Source organism: Pyrgilauda ruficollis, unplaced genomic scaffold, assembly GCF_017590135.1.
Source record: "Pyrgilauda ruficollis isolate IOZ18807 unplaced genomic scaffold, ASM1759013v1 scaffold2, whole genome shotgun sequence".
NCBI lineage: Eukaryota > Metazoa > Chordata > Aves > Passeriformes > Passeridae > Pyrgilauda > Pyrgilauda ruficollis.
The window spans coordinates 27,648,067-27,666,681 of record NW_024519206.1 but is presented as its reverse complement, the minus strand read 5'-3'; positions in this window follow the sequence as shown (position 1 = coordinate 27,666,681).

The window sequence follows — 18,615 nt, the reverse complement described above, 5'->3', positions numbered from 1 at the left end:
GATACTGTCAAGAGGTAAAAAGACTGTGCTATTTTAACCAGAAATGTGTCAGACTTCGTTATCTATGTTGTATAGGTATTTATTTTGCATCTTTTCTGTCATTCATTGCAAATGAATGATGTGTATCCTTTCAAGCTGAATTTGTCAATACCGATAACTTTAAAGTATCATTTGAATTCCTCCCCCTGAGATTAACAATATCAGAATAGTCAAGTAATAAATATCTTTTGAATATAAATAAATAATTAATGGAGGAATGTCCTGATGACGATGATGTTGCAATATATGTACCAAGCTAGTTGAAGATTTGCCCATTTTTCTCACAAGGTCTTAAAATATGAAATCAAATGTAACTGTATTAAAAATGTACTTGGTGAACTCAGCTACCTTTAGGCTTGTGCCATAAACGTTCTTTAAGTTACATATTTAATAGAGATTGCTTTCATATGCTTATTTATAAAACAGGAGCTGAAACTAGTAGTCTGGTATTTTTACTGTACATACAAAGTTAATTTAATCACAGAAATGGAGTATGAGGGGGGATCAGTCTGATGCCTGATTACTGGATTACTCCAAGGCATTAATTCGTTCCTTATTGTCAAATATGTTTTAACATGTAGACACTGCAATTAAATAATTCAGCCTGATAAATCTTTTATGAGTAATTTGCTAATTTTCTTGATTCATGTGATATAGAGAAGGAAGAACAAATTAAAAACTACAGGTAATAAAAAAATAGTGTCCGAATTAACATGTAAGTGACAACTTCTCTTTCATCATGTTAGTCTACCATGCCTTACATAGTTAATCAAAGCACTGGTGCATAACTTAGCATCCTTTGTGCCCGTTTTGCACAGCAACAGAGATATTTGTCTTTAGTGATAGAAGAAATTGACCATGGTTTGCCAAGCAAAGGTTTGTTTCTGTTTTGTGCAGCAGGTTATTTGCTAGACTTTTCTCAATTAGGATTTTCTATCTTTAAATTTCTATGGAGGAATATAGTATGCCAGTGTTCTGTGTACAACCTTAATTGCTGTATAATGATTTCACGTAATGTTGGAAAAAATCTGGAATGCAATAGTCCATTGATATAAAATTTTCTGATTTTTTAAACTTAATAAATTAAACTTTTAGTTTAACTTTAGTTTAACTTTTTAGTTAAAATAAACTGTGAGAACTATTTCAATATAGATGCAATTACCTTTGTATTGTAATGCTACTCTTTGTAACAGCAGCATGAAAGTGCTAGAAAAGGATCCAAACTACTTATGTTATCTGACCTGAAAAGTAAAAGCTGGTGAGCACACAGTGTACTGCAGAGCAGTATCAAGGGACATGTAGCTGGGTGCATTTTGGCCTTGTAATGGCAAAATCTCTGTTCTTGCAAAACAAATCATGGCATTTTCATTATCTGCAGGAAGATTGCAAGACAGTGAATGTACTGAAGGCTATGAAAAAACGGGCAGAATGGAATCTTTCTCTTCACATAGAAACAACTCTCCAAACCGGGAAGAGCAGTGATACTCATCCTAGTAACACTAGTGCAGTGCCAGACTGCCCCCATTTACCCTGAGCAACCCACTTCTCGCTGCATGGGAATGAGAAGGGGGAGAGAAAGACACGTATGATCTGTTGGCCTCTAGCTGGACTTGTTTTTGTTTCTGTAATGCAAGTCCTTCTATAAATAGGACAGGCTCAGCAGTAATTTACTACTCACGGAGCTTCTACATCAGCAGTATTGATCCAAGGAAGGTTTTCTGAGGTAAGAAATTGCAGGCTTCTTCCTGTAACGGGGAGAAAATTTTCTAAACATACATGTGGTTTAGCGCATACAGAGGCATTTACATACGTATAGTTTAAAACTACTTATTTTCCATAAAGAACTGTACGCATTTCCGTGTTGGGATTAGGCTGACAAAATTTTTTTGGCTGTTGCCTGTTTCTGGCGTGTTTTTCCGCTGGAGTTTGCTTAAGCTGTCTGGCTGCTTGAGAGCTCCCTCTCGTGGTGAACTCTCGTCTAAGGAGATTCCCGACCAAGTATTCCCGACTTGGGAAGGTGAAGTTGGAATTTTACCTACCATATTTGTTACTGATAACGCTATGCAGAAAAAGAAAGCAGCCAAGCTTGCAGTTGTTACAGATTTTTTTTTTTTCTTGGCATTCTACCTTTCTCACACAGAAACCTACTGGTTTGTATGGATGCAAATATCAATTGGTATTTTGGGGACGAACTTCTGTAAATGAGTAAACATATGAAAGAAATTTAAGCATTCATCTGTAGCAAAACACAGGAGAAGCAAATGAGATAATATTTGTTTCCCTTTATCTCTGAGGCTTCTCAGCTTCTCAGGAGAAAAATCCTGGGCAAAGGGATTTTCCAAAAAATATGAACGTGACATACTGTCCTTCTGTAGAATAGTTTAGGGTCTCTTGTATCTGGTGCTGCTGAACCCACTGTTTAAAGCAGACTGTACTCAGCATGGCCATCATTCATTAAATGAATAATATGACAAAGCATACTTGGTATCTCATAATTTGCTGTTATAAATATTTTCTTAAAATTTTCTTTCTGCTTATTTCCATTAGGAAAATAGACTTTAGATTTCTAAACATTTTTTTTTCTTTTTCTTCAGTCTCTACATGACTAAATTAAATGTTTGTCCTTGCATTTTACTGCAATTCACAGCTTCATATGGACTTCTATGCAAGATAGGTCAGGGGAATTGGTGGAAACAGAACTGGAGCAGACAAAAGCCAGAGAAGGATACAAGAAGCATCTTGTTATAAGCACTCATTCTTCTTTGACCAAATACCCACTGTTACTGGTCTGTGCTGTACAAGGGTGTGTTTCTACTAAATTCATTTTCAGCTCAGAACTCTCACCCATTCTGCGCAGAAGTACTTAGAGTTTTGGAAAGAAAGCTTCAGGCATTCTCCTCTCTCCTTCCCTTCCTCCCTCCCTCCCTCCCCCACCGCAGGTCCTGACCTGGGAGAAGCTGTGCATCTGCAGCGTGACAGGCTAAAGCAGCAGTCACAAACGCTGCAGACCTCTCGAACACCGTGCTGGGGCCGCTGCGGGTGGCTCTTTGTGTCTGCTGAGAGATGCTGAGTCACAGCTTTTTGGTGTCTGCACCGGCCGACACACTGGCATGCGAGGAGGCTTGCTTCTAAGGATGCACAGAGTGCACCAATTCTCCCTGTTTTCCCACGGCTAAAGTGATAGCCTGTACAAATCTCCCAACCTAGCTGGGAGAAAAAAATTATAAAAATAGAATTATATTATATGTAAAATTATACACTTTAGAAAGAATATTTGAATGAGATAAATAGTACAGCTCTGAAAATAATAGCAATGTAAGTCAAGTAAAATAGTGGGGAAAGTGAGGCAGATTAAGGGGGAAGACAAGAAGATTGATTTAGTGTATGTGGGCTCTGAATTGGACTGTTTACAAGTAGTTAAATTCATGGTATATTAATGATCAATAAATAGATTGCCCTGTCAAGAAAATACAGTTTTAAGCACATCTAAAGGTTATCTAACTGGAAAAGAAGTAAAAAAAAACCACATGAATCCAAGAAGCTCAAAATCACACAATTTTTGAAAACTAAGACTGGATTCAGGTCCTATGACTCTGACCAGTATCAGGGATTGGGCTTGTTATTTTGGGGGTTTTTTTGTTTATTTGCAGAAAGAGGATGAAGTACTGATGCGATGTGTATGAATGGGATCTCTTAAAGAAAGCATGTGGAAATAAGTAATAATTACTTGAAGTAATAAAAAAAAATCTTAAAATTAAAATGCAGTGCAATTATTAAAACTTGAAAGAGAAATTGTTATATAAACATATGTGCACAAATTTAGTTAAAAAGCCCACTGTGTTTCAAATAATTATTCAGAACAGCCTCCAAACTTTTCTTTGGCATTTATTAAACCTATATAGATTTTCAGTTTACTTCCAAATAAATCCTATAGCCACTAATTTTAGTAGTGAACTTGACAGTGCTGGGTTAGTGATTGGATCTGATGATTTTAAAATTCTTTTCCATCCTAAATGATGCTATGATTTTAAATTACTTGCTGTTAGCAGGTACTTTTCTACACACCCATATAAGGAATTTGATATTCATTTGCCCTAATCCATTAAGTTGCAGTTAGAACTTGCACAAGCCAATGCTTAGGTTCCAATTTATTGGTATTTTATTAAAAAAATAGGTACTTTACCATTTCTACATTCTAGAAGGGAAATGGTTAGAGAAGTGAATGTACAGATTGGAAACACAGGCACTTTGAAGGGACACAATTTCTTAAGAGTCAGATTATGAATAGGGGTTTTGTTCCCCATTTAGAGGCTCTATTTTTCCACTGAGAGAACTCAGTTATCCACACTGCATAGGTCTGGGGACTATTTCACTAAAGATGAATCAAGAAAAATATGAAACACTATAACTTTTTTAAAATATAAAATCCCAAGTAATATCATGCAAATTTGTGGCAGCAACAGTAGACTCTTTTTAATCTGCTTTTGACTGAGTAATGATGATGTCTGTGATGTCTCAATTATGAATCCCCTTTTTTTACCAATATTGCATGAGTCACAGCAGAGACATTCTTGTATTCATTGCCAGCATTTAAAGACAATAACCAGCCTATTTAGAAGTAAATTCCTATTGAAATCAAAATTTCAGCCTACGAGTGTTTCTGCACACAAACGTGCCCTGTGCTATGGATTTTCCAGAACATACACCCTGTGCATAAGTGGGCAAGCAGGTCAGTGCTTTGAGTGACAGCAGAGGGAAAGCCCTACCACCCCCAGCATGGTACACACCTATCTTACACACCTATCTTTGCTGTGGATGTCTGAACCATCCCCTGTCTTGACTCCAATAGTTGTCATGCCAGACATTCATAGCAAACCAAGAATGTATAGAAGTGAGGTTGACTAGCTTAAAAAGTCATCTATAACCAGACTTATAGTTTCTTCAGTTTAGATACCTGCTTACATTAAACATTTTGGCTAATTTTAAACTAGTTTAAATGCCAATCTACAGCCTGATCCTTTTGGAAGGAAAAGACTGCTCAACCTCTGCTAAAATAATATCAATTTAGTGACCAATGTAGTAGCTTGTGGGTTTTTTTAATAAAACATTGTTCTTTGTTCTTAGGTCTTGACAATGTGACTTTTATTCAAGGATCTTGGTATCAGGCAGATGGGTGCTCTTGCAGGTTCATGTGGAATCCTGTGAATGACACAGGGATCACTGCAGCAAGGACTGCAGCCAGAGCAGGCTGCTCTGTAAGGGAAGGAAAGCCACCAGCTGGGCAAGCTGGAGTAGGGGTCCCACTGAGCCCTGTGCTGGAGCAAAGTGAGCAGAGCTGTCCCCTGGCAGTGCCAGGGTCAGCCAGCAGCTGGGGGCTGCCGCACTGGTCACAAAGCAGGTTCCGGGTTAAGACAGCTGTCTGACTTGGGCACACCATGTACCTCTGCTGAGGGCAACAGATGGAGCTTAAGCACTGCTCCCAAGCAAGGAGGCTTCCAAAGGGGCTTCTCACAGCTCTTTCTCACCCACCAGCTTTTCACAGCCATGTCATCCAAGCTTGTGCAGCTATACCACATCAGTGCTGGCTTCCAGCACAGGCAGTCAGGCCTCTGCTGGGGGAATGCACTTAAGGATTCTCATACTTTGGATCTAATGGTATTTTTGTGGTCTTGGACTTCTTGCTTGCAATTAAAATAGTTAGTTTCTTAGCTCTGTATATACTCTCTTGTTTTCTGAAGTGTAAAATACATGTTTCTTTATGTGTATGAAAATGGCAGTGTTCTTTTGCCTAAAATGCTTTAAACATTTGAATGTAGGACTTCTGTCTCATTTCTGTCACAAAGCTACATGGCAAAAGAGGAGTAAGAGCAGTAGAACCAGTCCATGCAAACTGTGGATTTGAGATGGACCTGAATGACAACATCTAAAATTTCAACATAAAATCTGATTTTCCACCCACAGTTCACTTTTATTCATCTCTGTGGCTTTGCTGTAGAACCATTGGAAGTCTAAGGACTAGTTTCAAAACTTTAGCTGCAGACTTTCATTGAGATTCAGAAATCCAGAAAATCCTGTTATGATGAGGCTTAATGTCAGTTCTTACCTAAGCACAACATCTCTTGAGTGCAGTGAGTTGCTCAAGTATGAACTTCTGAAGTATGCCCAAAAATAGGAATGAAGCACATCTTGGCAATGGCTACAATTCCTCATATTTATGAAAGCAATCCTGGGGAATGTTGACATTTTCAAAACTAGCATCCAGTTATATGTATATTTGGAAAAAAAAATAGGCATACTTAAACAGAAAATGTTTTCTTCTCCCAACCTTATTTTTTTGAAGCATACATGGTGAAAGTGCTTTCCAATAATCCACCTTACTTCTTCAAGCAAACACTTTAATCCATCAGATTTTGCTAACTGAAAAGACTTTTACAAAACTTCTGACATTTCTCGCATTTTGTAGCACTACTTTCTTTTCCCTGGTATCCTGGAAGTTCCATGATGACTGTGCTCTCTGGGTTTCACAGGGACAGATTAGACAAGCGAGATTCTCCTTCTTTGATGCAATGTAATCGATATCTTGATGCTGCTTCAAGAAGTGCTAACTTGAGCCTAGAGAATGAAGCAGATACGCTGGCTATGTCTATATTCCTTTTGAGGTTACTCTATCCATGGTCACACTGCTGACTGCAGCGTGCTTCCAGGAATGTCCATACATCCCTGGGATATGGATATGCTATAGTTATATCAGAGAGAGTGTCGGAGAGAGAAATCAGACCTTTTGGCTTTGAAAGCATTTTTGAATGCATATTTGTACAAGCCGATGTGTTTCAAGATGCATGTTTGTGCAGACCAGAAGCTGCCTTCAAGGCAGTGCTGCAGGAAGAACAGTATTTGTGTGGTTATGTGACCATATTCCTGGCCAGGCCAGGAGCTTTAGTCAAGGAGTGTTATTCAATACAAAATACTTCTCCTGTTCTCATTAGCATGAGTTTTAGCCAGAGCCTGTCACAGTCAGCTCCAGAGAGTCTTGCTAGGCAGTGCTAGGGTCTGGTGTTCAGCTGGCATTGCTGGAGGAAGGTCTGCAGCTGCAGGTGAAAGCCAAAGTGAAAACACGTATAGCTGCTGTGGCTGTGTCTGTCTACTACCAAGATTGCTTTGTGCTTGTCACTGTAGGTGCAGAGCAGACTCTGGCTCCAGCAGTCACCAAGCACCAAGCCCTTCTGGAGCTGGAGTGTGACCTCCTCTCCTGTGCCTTCTCGCTGTGTAGTCAGCCTAGCCAGCAGGACAGCTGAATAGCCCAGCTGTGCTGCAAGGATACCTGAAGAGGCATGTGGCAGGTGAAGGTGGGTGCTGGTGGTGCGGGCTGTGGTGTGGCCCTGTCACTGAACTTGCAGCAGGGCCCAGACCCCCTCCTTGCATGCACTGGTGGACATGTGAGGAGCATCCTCTGCTGCCTTGCTGAGGTTGCCCTCTCTGCCTCAGGATGTGCATAAATAATTGATGGTGTACAGTCAGGGGTTCTGGCCCCAGGCAGTGTACAGTCCAGTACGGAAATACACTGAGATCACAGAAGGTCTATCAGAAACCTTAAGTTTTAAATATAATCTATCTTCCATGCCGAGATATGGCTGTTACATGAAAAGCCAAGAACACAATTATCATAAAAAGTTTCCCTGAGCCATAACTGTGTCCAGTAGTCCATGTGAATGCATATTTGTACAATATTTTTAATTTTAATATTTTTCCACAAAGAGGAAAGATAGTTCAAATTATATTTCACAGAACTAGGCAATAGCTATTTAATTGTCGCTTGAATCCAATCTTTATCAGCTTTAAAATGTGTCTGTAATTTCTCCTTATAAGCATATACATCTCAGCAGGTGTTTTGCCTGGAGGGTTGTACAGCAGCGGCCCTTCTGAGAGCAATCAAGCCAAAACACATCATATGGTTTCGGTATACAACTGTTCCAGCTATTTTAAATATTTCCAGCTGTAATTAACTAAGTTCAGCTACCATTACTCACTTCTATTTAATGTACCACCACTATAGTTCAGTTGCAGATTTACTTTCCATAACCACTAACTAGCTGTTGGTTTTATGAACCCTGTTTTTCTCCTACTCTGATAAATGCCCATTATGTGATAAAATCTGACTTAATTTTAGAAGTGTTCTGGTCACTGTTTTTTATTTCATGTGTCAGTAATCATAAAAAGAACTAATCCTGCGACAAGGAGAAAATCCAATATTAAATTACATAGTAGCTTTGTACAGTGTAATCTTTTCACTCTGAGAGATTAATTTTATCAGCATGGCATTTGCAGCTGGTAGTAGATTCAAGAGATACACTACTCCTCTCGGGAAATAAGTCAAAACCATGGCATGAATATTATTACTTTTAGGTTTATCTTGTGGCTAGAAGAAAATGAGCTCCCTATCATTTTTATCAGTATCCCCTATTTATTTAGGCAAAGCTGAGGGTAATGGTAGAAACGTGATTCACAGAGTAATCATTTTTAAAAAGTTTTTCATTCCTTCCTAAAAGTGAGCTTTTAAGTTAGAAGGAGAAAAGTGCATTTTTCCCCCCGACGGTGACAATGTTGTGTGCTGTACAGTGACAGTGGTGTGACAGCTGCCTCTGTGCTGTGACGCAGAGCTAACTTGCTTGCAGCAGTGCTTCTAGAGGCTTTTGCTCTGGGAAGTACTTCTGCTGGGGCTACCTCAGGAATCTCTGCACTGCACATTAAATAAGTGACCTTGTACATTTCCACCTATTTTCATCTGTTAGCTCTTTACAGTCATATGGTGCTTCAGACAGATTTTTTTTTCTTGCTTGTTTGTTGTTTCTTTTTTTTTAATTTTTTTTTTTGTTTGTGCACTATTTCATACACTTGTGTTCTCCCTCTGCAGCACAGTAAGAACACTGTAAAAGTGAGGCAGTGTCAGACAGCTTAGTTCCCTTCAGGCATAGTATAGAGCAGAAAGCACATGGAAGGTATAGGTATTAACCTCCATTCCAAAGTTGCCACAGGCCAGTTTGGTTCCTGGAAAAATTCCAGCTGCCCTAAGAGTTGCCCTAACTTGTACCATAATTGCTGTGTTTCCCATAGGACTTTTCAGCTCTCTGCATGACAGGTACTGAAGAACATCCTGGCCACACCCCAGACTGCTCTCATGTTGGCTCAAACACAGAAAGATCTTTAGCAAATATTACCAGTCTTGCAATTTCTTCTTCTTTTTCTTTTTTGGAAGACCTCTTCTGGCACAGGTAGAATGTGAAGAAAAGTAGAAGAGGAAAGTCAGGGACAGCTAATGTCCATAGTACGGTAATAAATTCTACTGCAACCGAAATCCTTGGTACTCTTGCTGGGCCTAGCATGGGAGTTCTGGCAAATAACTTCTCTGTTATGTTTATGATAGGTCTATTAATATATAATTGCTTCAATTATTGTCTAACTTAATAAAGTGTTCCTAAATCTTTGCAAAGACCCTTGCATGTATCTCTGGTTATTTATTAGGTATTATGGCAAGTAAAACCATGCTCTTTATGTCCCTCATTTAACATCCAAGAGCCCTAAAAACTTTACACTCACCCTACTCAGGACACCCTAAGCTTGCTCCTTTTTCAAGTATTGTGTCATCACCTCAGCTTCCAATAATTACCTACAGTCCTCCATTCTTTACAGTATTCTCTTTTCCATTTCCACCATTCTTAATTCCTACATTTCCATGCATATAATCTGGTTAATATGCCATTCTCAAATATGGTTTATTGTTCTATGTGAGCAAGCGAGAACACAGGAAAGGAAATGAGCTGAAGCAACCTTTTTGTTTGTTAGTGATGAAATACAGTGTCAGCAAACTGTCACAGCCCAAGAGTGGAGATGAGTGGGTACAACTATAGCACTCCTGAAAAAAAAATTCTGGTGAGCCTTTTCATCTTTAATTTTTACCTTTGCTCTTAACAAATAATACATCTCAAGTAAAATTTCTCATCTCTTACTGAGCTGGTTTTTTTGGCATTTACTTTGATGTGCATATATTTAGACCTTATATATAAATTTTATACAGAAGGAGAGAGCATTGAATCACTGCATACATTTCTGGCCAATAAAAAGTAACATTTAAATAATTAGCATATAAACACTAGGTACATTGAATGAAAAGTCATATTGAGTCATCTGCATGGTGCAGCAAAAATTCTTTAGCTGCTTCATCCCTGCAAGCAGGCACTGATAAAGTATTACCATGCCAAGCAGGTAATACTGGTATGATCAAAATGGAAAAAGTGACATGCATGAGGTGGAACAAAACACACCATGGGAAAATGAATTGACCTGCTCTGATGACTCACATCCAGCTAACCAATCCAAAGTACATTCTTTGAAGCCTGTGAGTAGCGAAAGAAGCAGATGCTGTACGTGCATGTAGACACAGAGATACAGAAAGGATACACAAGACCAGAAGCCTGAAAGTAGACAGACACATGCACATCTGGTGATATCAGGCTTACAGAGGCATGAAGGATTGTACCAGTAGAGGAGTGGTTAGCCTTTGACTTTTACTTTGTGAAATTCACTTGCTATCCTAGAGTGATTCCAAGGGCAATTTAATGTCACTTCTGCCTAGTCATAGTCAAATTCCTAGCTAAGTAGGTTGGAGGTAATGCCAGCTGACTGCTGATAAGCCTGTCAATGCTTGCAAGAGAGTGGATAGTAATTAAGCATTCATTTAAACATAATATTGGAAGCAGGAGTAACCTATCTCATATTCCTTGAATTATCTTATTTGTGTATGTCACCACCTCTGTATCTGAAAGGAGAGGAAACAGCGCTAAGTATCTAGGCCTACCAACACACCAGTTTGAAAGGAACACAACACTGTAGTTTATACATCAGCCTGAATGAAAATTGCAGGTACAAATCAGCCTGAATGTTGGATTCTACAGAAGGAAATACCACTTAAGGAACACACTACAAAAATTTCAGCCTGTGTATGTGACACCAAGAACTTTCTGGACCTGCAGAGGCAATCCATGAAGTAAGTATTAGGGACAAACCCATGAGCTTCTAAAATATAATTTGCATTATATATTCCTTAGTGTAAGGTTTACATACTAGCATTAGTCAAGCCCTGTCCAGCTACTTTATGCCAGGATGAATCATGTATGACAAATGGTGCACTGAAATCTGCCCTAATTTATGTAATTTTTGCAAAGGTGTTGACTTAAGTGCAGTGTCATACCACAAACTGGCTCATCCAGTGTCTCTCAAACTCTCCTCTTTAATGTCTGACTCAGACAATGGGAAGTCCTACGGATGTCCCACAACAATGAGAAACAATGTGAGCCACAGTTATCTCCCCTGATGGAAAAAAAAAAATAGAAAAAGGCATGTATTGTAAAAATTTCCTTCATCAACTCATTATTTCCTTCCATTTTTTGTTCAAAATCACACTGTTAATGCTGCATTTTGTTGCCTGCTTGCACCACATACATTTTTATGCAGCCAGGAGAACAATAAAATAGAAGACTAAACAACATTTTTTGCATCTTATTTTTTTGCAGATTACAGTAGTACAAGTCTGTCTATAATTTCTCCTTTGAACATGGAATGAAAGCATTTTTAGGAGGAATCCTCTGGCAGTGTGGTCAGCAAATCCTGTTGCCATTTCTTTATCCCCAGATTTTTGTGGTCAAACCAAACTTTTCAAAATAGCTGCCTATACTGGCATTTGTTACATTATTTAACAGAGAAACTTAGTTCCTATTCATTATATTCTGGATGTGTATGATAAAAACCTCATATTATGGACAGGTTTAACAGCAGGACATGAGGATCTTTACAGCTTTCAGAAGTTATTAGAGGTGGCTCTTTGTATACATACATCAGTATGTGTGTTAAGGAGGTGTTTTAAAATGGGAAAAGTCATAAACTCCTCCCTGTATGGACCATGGAACAACATGGAGCTCAGGGTCTTCCATCCTTTGTTTGATCTTCCAATTCTTTGTAAGGTCTCAGAGTATTCAGCACTGGACTGTGTTGTTTCCAGAGAATAAGGACCACAGCTGTGCTTCCTGGACCATGCTCCTGGGGAACGTTTCATTCAATTCTCACATTACAAGGAGCAACTTTGAAATGACAGCTTTTAAATCACATCCTCGCTTTCCTCCTTACATGCTCATCATCCCCCTTGAACCTAAAATTAGACCTTGGCCCCTGTTGTCATCTCCTAGTAACTTTCAGCAGAGTGAATCTGCTCTGTCCAGAGCAGAATGGCAAATTCCTTCTCCTGACTGCAAGGTGCTTTCACAGAATAGATTCCACGTGCGCAGTGACAGCGGCAATATGCGCAGATGCAGATATACGGAGGATCAGCCCACACAAGCGTGCTCAAAAGCATGTCTGGCTTTCCATTCACCTTGGTTCAAAACCCCTCACCCCCTTTACTGAGTGGGAAGAGCACATTCCAAATCTGGATTAGTGAGTAGGTGGCAAATAACCTGGCAGTGAGCAAAGAGCTGAGCTGCCTCTTTGGGCAGCCACTGCTACAGACATTGGAGTAGAGGCACACGCCTCCAGCCAAATGACAGATGCCTCCCATCCACACATGATTGTCTGTTGGAGCACAAGCACACAGCCCATAAGAGGGAAAAAGTTTATTTTACTGTCTTCTCAAAACCCACTCTTTGTGTAGTAAAGGAGTTCTAGATAATTGAACGGAAACTTACAGGCTATTCCCCATCTGAAATGATGAAAATAAAAACTTCACTGCCAATAGAGAGGATTACTTAGTGGTGTGAACCTCTCACTTGCTATATAAGGCATCACTTAAATGACAGAACTGAATTTCAGGAGTGTTTTTTAGGGAAATTTACCAAGTAGAGGTACTTCTGTTGGGATCTTTTTTATTGTCCTTCTTGTTGCATGTAGCAAGAAGTGATGTCTCTGTACTAGCAAGCATTCTTCTGCATAATGACTGACGACCTAATTCCCTACCTCCATCCAGACATCTTGCAAACTAAGTAAAATTGTTTCTATTTGAATATTTCATAAGTGATTTCAGAATAGAAAATACAGTTGAAGTATCTGCTACATCAGTGACGATGTAGAAAGGATCTTTCAAAATTAAACCAAATTTAATTTCTTCCATATCTTCAATGTAGTATACCTAGCAGTGTTCAAATTATACAAGCAGTTTTCAAGACAAGCCTTGTAATTGTAGTGTAACAAACAGGAAAATGTATTTTTCTTGCATTGAATATGCAGACAAACTAAAAAAAAAAATTAATTATATATTGTAAAATACCAACAAAGGACACATATTAATTTCTGCCTCTTTGAAGGCTACTCTGTCCTTTGGTTCAAAAAGAATTTGGACTGAATGGATAACACAGTTGAACAAAATTCATTATAAAATATGAAATACAATGCTTTAAATAAAGCAAGCAATGTTTTAAAGTGAATAAACTGAAGTTGTTGCTTTAGATATACCCTAATATGCAATAATTAGGAGATTCAAAGTTACCCAAGTATCTTTCATCTGTTTTGCTATTGTCACTATTGATGTTTGCATTATTTACTAATACAGAATCTAAGTGAAAATTTTGTGACTTTTAGCTCTTAAGGGCTAGCTTAATCAAAAAATCAAAGCCTGTAAGAGCAATTTGTAAAATAAAAAAAATCCTTCTCTCTTCCAGAATGAATAAAGAATCACATACTTAGGTTCAGTCATTTATTATTTTAAAATGAGAAGAAATAAAACACAGCATAGTTAGGGGAAGGCTATATTGCAAAACTCTTCTGTTTCAAGGCCATTAATCCTTTCTTCCTTAAACATTTAATTAAAGATGTGATAACATTAGAACACTACCCATCTCCTGTTGGGGCTTCTGAAATCCTATGACACTTCAAGGAAATGTTCATAGCAAGAATAAGTGCAGAGTAAGGGAAAATTTAGTCCATTGTCACAAAAAGCAGATATTTGATTTTTCATCTGCTCTTAATGCAATATGGCAGGTCCTTTGTTTTCCATTCCTAAGGGTAAAAATTGTTTAAAACTCCATAATTTATATATGTAAAGTAGAATTAATAATTTAGTAAGTAATATCAGTGGTTCAACACTGAACAAAAGTAGAGCAAACCTTTTCTTCATTTCAACAAACTCAGAATTATAGAATCCTGGAATGGTTTGGGTTGGAAGGGACCTTAAAGATAACCTTGTTCCAAGCCCCCTGACACGGGCAGGGACACCTTCCACCAGAACCAGTTGCTCAAAGCCCGATCTAACCTGGAAGTCTCTGAACTTTTTTCTAACAGCCCACCATAAACCTTGCAATCAAATCTGTTGATTACAGATTTTTCATGCCAAAATATAAGTTAAACACTCATGCATGACTTTGGATTTTTCAGAAAATTATATGCAATGTTTCAGTAAATAGCTGTAATCAGTATAATCTGTCCAGGATTAAATTACACTGATATTCTCTATTACATCCACTTCTTCTTATGCATAGTCGTCCCATTACCAATAGATGGGAAACAGAGTATAAACTTATATCCTCACAAACTCATTCAGAGTGGAAATGGCCATTTTGGGGCCTCCTACTCACCTGACTTGTATCAGTAAATCTATAGCACTGCACATTTATGGTTTGCTTTCTTTCAGAACAATTACCTCTGTAATCATTGCCTCTTGTGTATCTGGAGGTTGAGCATGACTGCACCCTAACATACAGTACTATGGTAACACAGCCAATTAAAAGCAGTTTTATGCAATACATTGTGAAAAAGCATTTATATTTGTATTCACAGATCTTTAATTAATTCTGATATTCATCTTTTGGGAAACATGTTTTAACAGCATCTCAGCTATTTCCTACTGAACTAGAAGCTGCTGTTGTCTACCACAACCTCTTCTGCTTTGTAAATCTTCTAGAACTATAGTGATATGAATAGTTTAAGCAGTAAAAAGAATAACATTTTTAAGAGGATATATGAAAACACTAGCAGTGCCATGGTGCTTAATATGAAGACCCACCACTACAAACCATGATGTGAGAAAGTGAAGAGCTGTTTGTTCATGTTTCTGTGGTGTATGATTAACAAGAACAGGCTCTATCATTACATGATCAGTAATATGGCATATTTCTGAAGCCTGCTGAGACTTAAGGAAAATTCTAGGCTGTGCTGTAGTTGACCTAATAGCTAATATTCTTGTAAGCATTTATGGAAAATATTGCACTGATGCTGGTTGGATTCCCTGTTTGCTTGGCTCTAGTTCATCTGCAAACATCATGGAATCATAGGACAGTTTGGGTTGGAAGGGACCTTAAAACTGATCTAGTTCTAGCCCCCTTTCATGGGCCAGGACATGTTCCACAACACCAGGCTGCTTGAAGCCCTGTTCAACTTGACCTTGAACACTGCCAGGGATGGGGCATCCACAGCTTCTCTGGGCAACCTGTTCTAGTGTCTCACCACCCATAAGGAATTTTTTCCTAATATTTAATCTAAACCTACTCTCTGTCAGTTTAAAGCCATTACCCCTTGTAATGCCACTGTATGCCCTAGTTGAATGTCCTTGTCCATCTCTCCTGTAGCCTCCTTTAGGTACTAAGGTCTCTGTGAGGCCTTTTCTTCTCCAGGATGAAGAAACCAACTCTCCCAGCCTGTCTTCATAGGAGAGGTGCTCCAGCCCTCTAATCATCTTTGTGGCCTCCTCTGGACTTGCTCCAACAGGTACATGCCTTTCTTATTTTGGGAGCCCCAAAGATGGATGCAGCACTCCAAGTGGGGTCTCACCAGAGCAGAATAGAGGGTCAGAATCCCCTCCTTTGCCCTACAGGCTTGAGGCTGCTTTTGATGCAGCCCAGGATGAAGTTGGCTTTCTGTGCTGCAAGTGCAATCACCAGCTCATGCTGAGCAATGCAGCAAGTAAAATTATTTACCTAGGTCAACAGTTTCCAGGTCTGGCAAATATCTTTCTATAAACACCTGCAATGTTATTTTCTGAGGCACTAAGCATGTGATGCTCTTCTCATTCTAGATCATTCAGCCAGCACCCTCCCCTCAAGCCAAAATCAGACATAGTCACTATCTTTAGCTTGCGGCTGCAAGGCAACTTGGTTGCGACAATTTTTTGTCGCAGCTGGTGAGTGAGCGCACCAGGGGAGGGACTATGTTAGATCTGTTGTTTGTAAATAGAGATGGACTGGTGGGAGATGTGGTGGTTGGAGGCTGCCTGGGGCATAGTGATCATGAAATTATAGAGTTCTCGATATTTGGTGAAGTCAGGAGGAACATTAATAAGACTTTTATACTGGACTTTCAGAGGGCCAACTTTGGCTTATTTAGGAGGCTTATTCAAAGAGTTTCTTGGGAAGCAGCCCTTAAAAACAAAGGAGTCCAGGAAAAGTGGACGTGCTTCAAAACAGAGATCTTGAGGGCACAGGAACAGACTGTCCCTGTGTGCCAAAAGACGAGGCAACAAGGCAAACGCCCAGCCTGGATAGGCAAGGAGTTTTTGGAGGAACTTAAGAATAAAAAGAGGATGTGTCATCTTTGGAAAGAGGGTCAGGTCTCTCAGGAAATATTTAAGGGGGCCACTAGAGCATGTAGAAGAAAAATTAGGGAAGCCAAAACTCAGTTTGAACTTAGAATGGTGACTTCAGTAAAGGATAATAAAAAATGTTTTTACAAATATAGTAACGATAAAAGGAAGGGTAAGATCAGTCTTTGTTCTTTATTAGCTGCAGGAGGGAACTTGGTTACTGCAGATGAGGAGAAGGCAGAGGTGCCTCAGTTTTTTGCCTCAGTTTTCAGTGGGACAACTTCAGGAAAACTGCCCTCTTGAGCTGGTCAGTGGTATCAGGGAGCAGAATGGTCCCCCCATTATCCAAGAGGAGGCAGTCAAAGAACTACTGAAATGCTTCGATGTTCATAAATTTCTGGGACCAGATGGGATCCATCCCAGGGTCATGAGGGAGCTGGCAGATGAGCTTGTGAAGCCTCTCTCCATTATTTACCAACAGTCCTGGCTCACTGGTGAGGTTCCAGATGACTGGAAGCTGACCAATGTGACACCCATTCACAAAAAGGGTAGAAAGGAGGATCCTAGTAATTACAGACCACTCAGCCTGAGCTCAGTACCAGGCAAGATAATGGAGCAATTTATATTAAGTGCCATCACACAGCACTTACAGGATAGCCAGGGTATCAGACCCAGCCAGCACGGGCTTAGGAGGGGTAGGTCGTGTTTGACCAACCTGGTCTCCTTTTATGACCAGGTGACCCACCTGGATGCAGGAAAGGCTGTGGATGTTGTCTATTTGGACTTCAGCGAGGCCTATGACACTGTCTCCCACAGTACAATCCTGGAAAAGCTGGCAGCCCACAGCTTGGACAGGAGCACTCTTTGCTGGGTTAGGAACTGAATGGATGGCCAGGCCCAGAGAGTGGTGGTGAACAGTGCTGCATCCAGCTGGCAGCCAGGCACCAGTGGTGTCCCTCAGGGGTCTGTGCGGGGGCCAGTTCTGTTCAATATCTTTATTGATGACACGGATGAGGGGATTGAGTCCTTCATTAGTAAGTTTGCAGATGACACCAAACTGGGGGCATGTGTTGATCTGTTGGAAGGCAGGAGGGCTCTGCAGAGAGACTTGGAACAGTTGTCTGAATAGGCACAGTCCAATAGGATGAAGTTTAATAAGTCCAAGTGCTGAGTCCTGCATTTTGGCCCCAATGACCCGCTGCAGCATTATAGGCTGGGGACGGTGTGGCTGGACAGTGCCCAGGCAGAAAGGGACCTGGGGGTGCTGGTTGACAGCCAGCTGAACATGAGCCAGCAGTGTGCCCTGGTGGCCAAGAAGGCCAATGGCATCATGGCCTGTACCAGGAATAGTGTGGCCAGCAGGAGCAGGGAGGTCATTCTTCCCCTGTACTCGGCACTGGTGAGGCCACACCTTGAGTGCTGTGTCCAGTTCTGGGCCCCTCAGTTTGGGAAGGACCTTGAGATGCTTGAGTGCATCCAGAGAAGAGCGACAAGGCTGGTGAGGGGTTGGGAACACAAGCCCTCTGAGGAATGACTGAGGCAGCTGGGGTTGATTAGCCTGGAGAAAAGGAGACTCAGAGGTGACCTTGTTACTCTCTACAACTTCCTGAAAGGTGGCTGTAGTTAGGTGGGGGTTGGTCTCTTTCTCCAGGCAGCGAATGACAGAATGAGAGGACACAGTCTCAAGCTGCACCACAGTTAATATAGGCTGGATATTAGGAAGAAGTTTTTCACAGAAAGAGTGATAAAATATTGGAATGGCCTGCCTGGGGAGGTGGTGGAATCACCATCCCTGGATGCATTCAAATAAAGACTGGGTATGGCACTTGGTGCCATGGTTTAGTTAAGGTGTTTAGGGCATGAGTTGGACTAGATGATCTTGAAGGTCTCCTCCAACCTAGTCATTCTGTGATTCCGTGATTCTGTAATTGCCACTATACTCTAACTAAGTGTACCAACAGTATTGATTTGATGTTTTCCCACTTCTCCAGCCTCTCACTTCTTCATCCTGACCTGTATCACAT